The sequence below is a fragment of the Arachis duranensis genome, chromosome 8 (genome assembly GCF_000817695.3).
Source record: "Arachis duranensis cultivar V14167 chromosome 8, aradu.V14167.gnm2.J7QH, whole genome shotgun sequence".
NCBI lineage: Eukaryota > Viridiplantae > Streptophyta > Magnoliopsida > Fabales > Fabaceae > Arachis > Arachis duranensis.
The window spans coordinates 22,617,990-22,628,699 of record NC_029779.3 but is presented as its reverse complement, the minus strand read 5'-3'; positions in this window follow the sequence as shown (position 1 = coordinate 22,628,699).

Below are 10,710 nucleotides of genomic sequence, written 5' to 3'. Positions count from 1 at the left end.
TTTCTGTCATTTACTCATTTCTGTAAACCTTAGGCTACTAGTTCTTTATAAATAAGACCTTTTGCTATTGTATTTTCATCTGGGTAGCTATCTTTGAGTAGTTTTATGCTATCTTAGATCATTGGGAGGCTGGCCATTCGGCCATGCCTAGACCTTGTTCTTATGTATTTTCAACGGTGGAGTTTTTACACACCATAAATTAAGGTGTGGAGCTCTGCTGTACCTCGAGTATTAATGCAATTACTGTTGTTCTTCTATTCAATTCAGCTTGTTCTTATTCCAAGATATTCATTCGCACTCAAGAACTTGATGGATGTGATGATTATGTGACGCTCATCATCATTCTCACTTATGAACGCGTGCCTGACAACCACTCCCGTTCTACAAGCAAACAAGGCTTGAATGTTTATCTCTTGGATTCTTTAATCGGAATCTTCGTAGTATAAGCTAGAATTGATGGCGGCATTCAAGAGAATCTGGAAGGTCTAAACCTTGTCTGTGGTATTCTGAGTAGGATTCAATGATTGAATGACTGTGACGAGCTTCAAACTCCTGAAGGCTGGGCGTTAGTGACAGACGCAAAAGAATCAATCGATTCTACTCCAACCTGATTGAGGACTGACAGATGAATAGCCGTGCTGTGACAGGGTGCGTTGAACATTTTCACTGAGAGGACGGGATTGTAGCCACTGACAACGGTGATGCCCAACATACAGCTTGCCATGGAAAGGAGTAAGAAGGATTGGATGAAGACAGTAGGAAAGCAGAGAGACGGAAGGGACAAAGCATCTTCATACGCTTATCTGAAATTCCCACTAATGAATTACATAAGTATCTCTATCTTTATCTTTATGTTTTATTCATATATCATCCATAACCATTTGAGTCTGCCTGACTAAGATTTACAAGGTGACCATAGCTTGCTTCATACCAACAATCTCCGTGGGATCGACCCTTACTCGCGTAAGGTTTATTACTTGGACGACCCAGTGCACTTGCTGGTTAGTTGTGCGAAGTTGTGTTTATACCATGGTATTGAGCACCAAGTTTTTGGATTCATTACCGGGGATTATTTGAGTTGTGAAAAGTAGTGATCACAATTTCGTGCACCACTGAGCGAGCCTTTGTTACTGTTTTGGAATAACGTTGAGGTCAACATCCCCATCTTGATACAAAGAAATTTCTAACCAATCCTTCTCTTCTTCAAAATGAACTGGGTATCTTGTGTTTCCTTTATTATCTGTTTATGTTGCTTGTAGCTGTCTTTCCGACTTGTCCGACTTGTAGCTTAACTTTCTGTTTCATTTGCAGAGGCAATGAAGAATAACGAATCTATGAAGGCTTTTAAGAGGGCGCAGAAGGCGACTGTTGCCAGAAATATTGCTGCCAAGGCAGCTGGGGAGGGGTCCTTCCAAGTGCGCGAGAAGCCATCAGTGCCGAGTTCCCCCGGGGTGAGGAAGGTGATCCCAACACCTCGGGTTGGGTCCGCTTGGTGGATCCTCATCCTACTTCTGCCGCTCCATCTGCTGCCCCTCCAAGTAAGAAGCAAAAGACAGCTGAGCCCTTTGACCTCAATGCCCCTGATTTCAATGCCATTGAGTTTGTAGATCAACAAATCGGGCCCTATGGTACCATCTCCATGGACGATGTGTCCATTCTCCATCATCTGGAGTTTATGGCCCGAAATCATGTAAGGATGGCATATATGTCGGATGCTATATACCGGACTACTCAAAATCTTCCTCTCCATGCTACCAAGGCATTTATGGAGGAGGCAAAGCAGGAGTTTGACCGGATGAAGGGGCTGAAGAAGGAGCTTGAATTAAAGGTGACCAAGTTGGAGAAGGATCTAGAGAATGAGAAGGTAAGTTCCCTTTCACTGGCGGCTTCTTTGAGGTTGGCCGAGGACACAGCCTTGATGCATAAGGAGAGTTACGTTACGACTTATCGGGAGGTGATGCGCCTGAGGGAGGAATTGAACAATGCTCGAGAAGATTATTCTGAGCTCCAAGGTCATCTCATTGGCAGCGTGACTGCTGCTTTCGAGAACTTGAAGGAGCAAGTTCGGGTTATTGCTCCCGAGGCCGATCTCACCCCTTTCAGCCTGGACAATGTTGTCAGGGATGGCAAGATTGTCCCTGACGATGATGGTGATGATGATGCTGATCCTACTCCTGTGTCCTCTGCCAAAGTGTCGACTTCTTCTGCTCCTCCGGTTGCACCTGATTCGGATTGCCAGGTTCTGAACCGGGAGGATGGAACTATAGATGCCGTGCCTATTCAGACTCGTCCTCCTTCTCCTTGTCCTGCTGATGCCAAGAAGGCTCCTGATGCTTGTTGATCTTTTGCTGGATGTAGTTGGCCCGGCTTGTGGGCTTTCGAAACTTTTTATTTAATTGCTGACATTTCTTAGTTGCTTTATCTAGCAACTTTTTATTTTGAAAGACAAACAATAGCTTGCTATCTTTTTGATAGTAGGTTTTGGTGGTCCTTTAAAGGCCTTTATAACTCTGTAGAAAAAAAAGTAGTTTTTTGACTTGACATTTTCTTCTATTTTCTGCTGATGTTGAAATCTTGCAGCTCGACCTCCTTGGATTATTTCGTTTTATTGCTTGTATCTCGGATCCTTTGAGGCTGTGATTGTATAGGTCCAACTTATTTCTTGGTTTTCTGTATTTGTGTCCGATTCCTTTGCGTTGGTCCTCTTCTAAGTTATTTTTGTAATCCTCTTTTTTGGACCTTTGTCAGGTCTTTTTTAGGGATTACTTTATAACTTATTTTGTAGGAGGTTGACTTCGATTAGGTCGACCTCTTTCTAGGTTATTTTCGTAATCCTCTTTCTTGGACCTTTGTCAAGTCTCTTTCAGGGATTACTTTGATAACTTTTTAGTGGTAGGAGTCCGACTTGGTTATGTCGGTCTCCTTTAAGTTATTTTTTGTAGTCCTCTTTCTTGGATCTTTGTCAGATCTCTTTCAGGGACTACTTGTATAACTTTTTAGCGGTAGGAGTCCGACTTGGTTATGTCGGTCTCCTTTAAGTTATTTTTTGTAGTCCTCTTTCTTGGATCTTTATCAAATCTCTTTTAGGGACTACTTGTATAACTTTTTGTTTTGGGCTGACTTTGTTATGTCAGGCCCTTCTAAGTTAAATTAATCATCTTTAATAGGGTTGGCCAGACCTCTTTCCAGGGTTTACTTATAACTTGGGTTGACTTGGTTCGACTTCTTAACGTTCGACCAGTCCTTAAGTTATTATTTTAGCGATCCGTAAGACCTCGTCAGGTTCTTTTTTGGATTGCTTTCGATAACTTCATACATTATTCTGTGTTCACCTTCGCCGATTTGTAGAAAGTGGTTGGCATCTTTAGATCGTCCTTTGGGTGAATCGCGTTTTCACCTTTGTCGGACAATTTATCTTTATCGTGGTCGTGCAGTGAAATTGTTTTTCACTTTCTGCCGACCTGTCGCTTTATAATCGGACGATGAATACTTCAGATTAATGCGTCTTGGATTCTTTGTAGAATATTTAAATAAACTTTATTCAAAGAAAAAATACAGATATATACATGTGGGAATTTTCTTATCCCTTTAAGTCGGGCTTGACCTAGATCTCAACATGGTGCCTCGTTAAAAAACCTTTTCAGGAAAAAGAGCACATCCACTAGTGAGATCCATTGTCTTTTCTAGCTGTAGTACCTTCTTAGGTTGCAGGCGTGCCATGATCTGGGAAGCTCTCGTCCATCGAGTTCGGACAGTCGGTAATAGCCCTTCCCAAGTACTTCTATGACTCGGTAGGGTCCTTTCCAGTTTGCTGCCAGCTTCTCTTCTCCGGGCCGAGTTGTTCCAATGTCGTTTCGGATTAAGATGAGATCGTTCTTATCAAAACTTCTTGGTACTACCCTTTGATTATATCTGGAAGCCATTCGACGTTTTAGAGCTTTTTCTCTGATCCGAGCTCTTTCCTGGATTTCAGGTAGTAGGTCGAGTTTTTCCCTCTGAAGTTGGGAGTTTGCTCCCTCATTATAATGGACTACTCTATGCGATTCTTCTTCAATTTCTACTGGAATCATTGCCTCCATTCCGTATGCTAATCGGAAAGGGGATTCCTTTGTGGTGGAATGTGGCGTCGTTCGGTATGCCCATAGAACCTGTGGAAGCTCCTCTGCCCAGGCTCCCTTTGCATCTTGCAGTCTTCGTTTTAACCCTGCCAATATGACTTTGTTGGCAGCTTCGGCCTGTCCATTGGCTTGTGGATGTTCGACAGAGGTGTACTGGTGCTTTATATTCAAGTCGGCTACTAATTTTCTGAAGCCTGTGTCTGTGAATTGGGTGCCATTGTTTGTGGTTATTGAGTATGGGACTCCGAACCTCGTGACAATGTTTCTATATAAGAATTTTCGGCTTCTTTGGGCGGTGGCATTGGCTAGGGGTTCTGCTTCGATCCATTTTGTAAAGTAATCTACTCCTACTATGAGGAATTTAACTTGCCCTGATCCCTGGGGAAAGGGACCAAGAAGGTCGAGTCCCCATTTTGCGTACGGCCAAGGCGAAGTCACGCTAATGAGTTCTTCTGGCGGGGCGATGTGGAAGTTGGCATGTTTCTGACATGGTGGACATGTCTTTACAAATTCTGTAGATTCTTTCTGTAAGGTTGGCCAATAAAACCCTACCCGAAGTATCTTTTTGGCAAGAGCCCGTGCTCTGAGATGGTTGCCACAAATGCCGCCGTGTACCTCTTTTAACACTTTCCTGGTGTGGAAGGTCGGCACGCATTTTAGTAAAGGTACCGAGATCCCTCTTTTGTACAGGATGTTGTTTATGATGGTGTAGTATTGTGCCTCCCTTTTTAGCCTCTTTGCTTCCTTTTCTTCTGTGGGGAGCGTTCCTGTTTTGAGGTAGTTGATTATGGGGATCATCCATCCTTGGTCCTGGCCTGTTATGGTTAGGACTTTTTCTGCTTCCAAGATTGATGGGTTCTGTAACATTTCCTGGATGAGGCTTCTATTGTTGTCCCCTGGTTTGGTGCTGGCTAGTTTTGAGAGTGCGTCAGCTCGGGCATTTTGCTCACGGGGTATGTGGCAGATCTTGTAGTCCCTGATTTGTCCGAGCTGTTCCTTGGTCTTATCCAAATACTTTTTCATGGTGGGGTCTTTGGCTTGGTAGCTCCCTGTTATTTGTGATGTGACCACTTGTGAATCGCTGTAAATGTTAAGTTTTCGAGCTCCCATCTCTTCGGCCAGTTTTAAACTAGCTAGCAATGCTTCGTATTCCGCCTAGTTGTTTGAAGCCGGGAATCCAAACTTGAGGGAGAGCTCAACTTGGGTTCCCTGGTTGCTTTCTATTATCACTCCTGCGCCGCTTCCTATTTTATTTGAAGAACCGTCCACGTAGAGATTCCACTCTATGGGGGTTTCCAGGGCATTTGTGAATTCTGCGATAAAGTCGGCCAGGTGTTGTGATTTGATGGCCGTCCGAGCTTCATATTGGAGGTCGAACTCTGATAGCTCGACTACCCATTGTAGAATTCTGCCTGCTAAATCTGTTTTCTGCAATATTCCTTTTAAAGGCTGGTTAGTTCGAACTTTAATGGTGTGAGTCTGGAAGTAAGGGCAGAGTCATCGAGATGTTAGAACGAGAGTATAGGCAAATTTTTCTATTTTCTGATAGTTCAGCTCAGATCCCTGTAGTGCTTTGCTAATGAAGTAGACGTGTTGTTGTCCGTTTTCGTCTTCTCTGACTAGTGCTGACGCTACTGCCTTGCTTCCTACTGCGAGATATAATATGAGTGGTTCTCCTTCTCGTGGTCGGGATAGGATAGGTGGCTGTCCTAAGAACTTCTTAAAGTCTTGGAAGGCTTGTTCGCATTCTATCGTCCATTCGAATTGTTTTCCCTTTCTTAAAGTAGCATAGAAGGGGAGGGATCTTATCGCGGCTCCTGCTAAGAATCGGGATAGGGCAGCCAATCTCCTATTGAGTTGCTGTACTTCTTTGACGCCGGTTGGGCTCTTCATGTTGAGTATGGCCTGACATTTATTTGGATTTGCTTCAATTCCTCTTTGTGTGAGCATAAAACCTAAGAATTTGCCTGCTTCTACCGCAAAGGTGCATTTTGCTGGATTAAGTCGCATATCATGCTTCCTGATGGTGTCGAACACTTGGGCTAGGTCAGACAATAATGTCTCTTCACTTTGTGTTTTAATTAGCATATCGTCCACGTAGACTTCCATGATCTATCCGATGTGATCTGAGAAGACTTTATTCATTAGCCTTTGGTAAGTAACTCCTGCGTTCTTGAGACCGAAAGGCATCACGATGTAGCAGTAGTTTGCTTTTGGTGTTAGGAACGAGGTCTTTTCTTGATCTGGTGGATACATGGGGATTTGATTGTACCCCAGTATGCGTCCATAAACGAGAGATATTTGTATCCGGAGGAAGAATCTACTAGAGCGTCAATACTTGGGAGTGGGTATGGATCTTTTGCACAAGCCTTGTTGAGATCGGTGTAATCGGTGCACATTCGCCACTTCCCATCTGATTTTTTCACCAAGACAACGTTGGCTAGCCATAACGGGTATTTGACTTCTCATGAATCCGGCTTCCAGTAGTGCCTGTACTTATTCGTCCACAGCTTGGGATCGCTCTGGCCCAAGTTTTCTTCGTCTCTGCTGCACCGGTCGAGATCCTGGATAAACTGCCAACTTATGACTCATTAGCTTAGGGTCTATGCCTGGCATGTCTGCGGCTTTCCACGCAAAGAAATCGACGTTATCTCGCAAGAATTGTATTAATAATTCTTTTGAATCTCCTTTTAGGATTGTGCCGATATTGGTTGTTTTTTCCGAGGTGTCCCCGATCTGAATCTTTTCTATCTCACCTTGGCTGGGGACGAAGTTCTTCTCGTCGGTGAACTCCGCCCAGCTTGATTGTGTGGAACTCTTCTCCTTTGCCTCTGAGAGTTAGGCTTTCGTTATAATAGCGACGTGCCGTCTTCTGGTCTGCTTTTATCGTGGCTATCCCTTTTGGGGTCGGGATCTTCATACATAGGTGTGGGGTTGAGACTACTGCGCCGAGTTGGTTGAGTGTTGTCCGCCCTATGAGAGCGTTGTAAGCTGAACTTACGTCGACTACGATGTAGTCTATTCTGAGGGTCCTGGATTGGTCCCCTTTTCCGAAGGTTGTATGTAGTGGTATGTATCCGAGTGGTCGAACCGAGGTATCTCCTAGCCCAAACAGGCTGTTCGGATATGCTTTAAGTTCTTTTTCTTCCAAGCCGAGTTTATCAAAGGCTGTTTTGAATAAGATGTCGGCAGAACTCCCTTGGTCTATTAAAGTGCGGTGTAGGTTGGCGTTTGCCAATATGATGGTGATAACCATGGGATCATCGTGTCCTGTGATGATGCCGGATGCGTCCTCTTTAGTGAATGTAATTGCTGGCATGTTGAGTGCTTTCTCCTCTCCTTCGACATGATATACTTCTTTGAGATATCTTTTGCGAGAGAATTTGGAGATCCCACCTGCTGTGAATCCGCCGTGTATCATGTGGACATATCTTTCTGGTGTCCGAGGTGATCGTTCTATTCGTTCGGTATCTTCATCCCTTCGTCTCTTTCTTTAATCATCCTCTCGGATGGCCAGGAATCGATCTAATTTTCCTTCTCTCACCAATTTTCTATGATGTTTTTTAGGTCGAAGCATTCGTTTGTGGAGTGTCCTCAGACTCGATGGTATTCACAATATTCCTTTCGGTTTCTTCCTCCCCTTTTGCCTTTGAGTGGCCGTGCTGGGGGGATTTTTTCTGTATGGCAAACTTCTTTGTATATCTCGACCAGGGATGCCCTGAGAGGGGTGTAGTTATGGTATTTTTTGATTTTCTCCCCTTGTCGATCTTCTTTTCTTTTGGATTCCTTGTCTTTGTCTCGGTAGGAGGCCCCCGATTTTGAGGTTTCTCTTAACCGAGCATTTTCCTCCATGTTGATATACTTTTCTGCCCGCTCCTGCACTTCGTCTAAGGAGGTCGGGTACTTTTTATGATGGCGGCCTCTGTTGGTAAACTTTGTATGTCCATGCATGTTTTGTTGAATCTCTCCATGTAGTTGCGGAGGCTCTCCCGATCTCCTTGTTTGATCCCTAGTAAACTGGGGGCGTGCTTGGCTTTATCTTTCTGAATGGAAAATCTGGCTAGGAATTTTTTAGCTAACTCATCAAAGCTTGAGATGGACTTCGGGAGTAGGTTGTCGAACCATCAGATCGTTGTCTTTGTGAGAGTTGTTGGAAAAGCCTTGCAGCGAACAGCATCTGGGGCGTCAGTGAGGTACATTCTACTTCTAAAGTTGCTGAAGTGGTGGTTGGGATCCGTGGTGCCATCATACAGGGTCATGTCCGGGAGTTTGAAGTCTTTTGGAATTTTGGTTTTCATGATTTCCCTGGTGAACGGGTCTTGCTCTTTGCGTGAATTTTCCTCGAGATTAGCCCGGGGGACTTTTGATTTGAGATCGTCTTCCAATTGCTGTAGTTTTTCTTCCAACTCCCGACGTCGCCACACCTCTCTTTGGAGATCTCTTCTAATTTCCTGTTGTTGTTGGGTTTCTTTTTCCAGTTGTTTTAGGCGATCCAGGAGCGCTTCTATTGCCCCTGAATTTGGTGAGTCTTTGTCTTTGTTGGTTTCCGGAGTATTTTATAGCGTGACATCCGCGTTTTTGTGCGGTGTCCTATCCTGCAGACCTGAATCATGGTCGTTGTCATGGTCGTCCGCCATGGTGATGGGACGACTTCCAGGTTCCCCGGCAACGGCGCCAATGTTCCGAGGGTTACCTGAAACTGTAGGTCGATCTCGGATGAGATCTTCTGTGCTGGTCGGATCTGATGTGTCCGGCTGGTAAATAGCGGCCGAAACTGGTGCGTCCGACTTGTGGAACTGAGAGTGCTGCTGATCCTTTACCACCGAAGGGTGGGGGGTACCTACAAGGGACTCCGATGCTTAAGTTAGCAAGGGTATTAAGCAGGTATTGAGTAGAATCAGAGTATGAGTTATACCTGGGTGCTCCAGCGTATTTATAATGATGAGATGTGACCTTTTGGATAAGATAAGTTAGTTATCTTATCTTATCTTTATCTTTGAGCTGAGGTCAGCGTATCTTCATTGGAACCGCCTTTATCTCTATAGGCTTGGGTTACCCTTGGATTTGGGTCGTGTTCCTCTGTTTGGGCCCTTTACTGGGCTTTCCTGTCGATTTGGCCGAGCTCTTTGAGAAGAGGTCGGCTAGTCGGACCTGAGGAGGTCGGTCGCTTTATCTCCAATCATCCCAGGTCGGATAGCTCGACCCAGGGTATGAACAAAAACTAAGATAAGATATGATAAAAATTTTAAAATAAAAATCTGAATTTTTTTTGTAATTTTTGAAAAAAATCAATTAAAATAAAAAGAAAAGATATTTTTAAAATTAATGAGGAAAGAGAAAAACAATAAAATGACACCAAACTTAGAATTTTTTAGATCAAAGCAAAGAAAACAAACAAGAAAAAATATTTATAATAACCAATAATAACGCACACATTTGCAATTCTCCAGCAACGGCGCCATTTTGACGATTGGATTTCTATCGGTAAAGAAATTCACAAATATAATCGCGTTGTAAGTATAGTTTCTAAACCAACAAAAATTCTTTCGTACAAAAGTTTGGTTGTCACAAGTAACAAAACCCAATAAAATTTATAACCGAAGTATTTAAACCTCGGGTCGTCTTCTCAAGGAATTGCAGGGAAGTATGATTTATTATTGGTTATGGAAAACAGTATTTTTGGGTTTTTTGAAAGGTTTGAACAAGAGAAATAAATTGCAGGAATTAATAAATCAATAGCTAAGAAAAACTCTTGGCAAGGTATGAAAATTAGAAGTTCTATCCTAGTTATCCTTATCAATTGTGATGAGAATTGCTCGTTGCTCCCACTTAGTCAACATCTAACTATGAAGGTAAGTCAAGTGGATAAATCAATATAAATCGTCAAGTCCTAGTCAATTCCCAAAGAAAGACTAGAGTTAGTGGAATTCAAGTCAATTAGCGACTTCCAATTATCAATCAACAAAAGAGTTTGATAACTCAAGAGTCTCTAATTACTCAACCAAAGCCAAGAATATAGAAAGCTAAATAAAAATCATATATCTAAAATACCTCAAATTCCATTAATAAAAGAAATCAAATCTAATATGGAAAAGTTCATAAGTTAAATTGGGAAAATAAATAAATGGAACATTGAACCTGGAAATTGAGAAGAAGAAATCCTAAATCCTAAGAGAGAGGAGAGAGCCTCTCTCTCTAAAACTACCTCTAAAAACTAAAATTGTGAATTTGTATCAATTGTTGTATATGAGTTGTATGATCATAAATTAATGGATTCCCCCACTTTATAGCATATAATCTGTTTTCTGGGCTGAAAACTAGGTAAAAAATAGCCCAGAAATCGTTGATTGCGAATTCTGGTTCATACAGGTCGCTGCAAAGTCACGCGGAAGCGTCGTCCACGCGTTCGCGCGGATTGCATTTTTTCCAGGTCACACGTTCGCATGATTCACGCGTGCGCATTGCCTATCTTCGGGGCAACTATGGTAAATTATATATCTTTGCGAAGCCAGTGCGAAGAGGTCAGGCTAACAGCTTTGGCAATTCCTTCAGTTTCTTGTATTCCTTCCACTTTTGCATGCTTCCTTTCCAT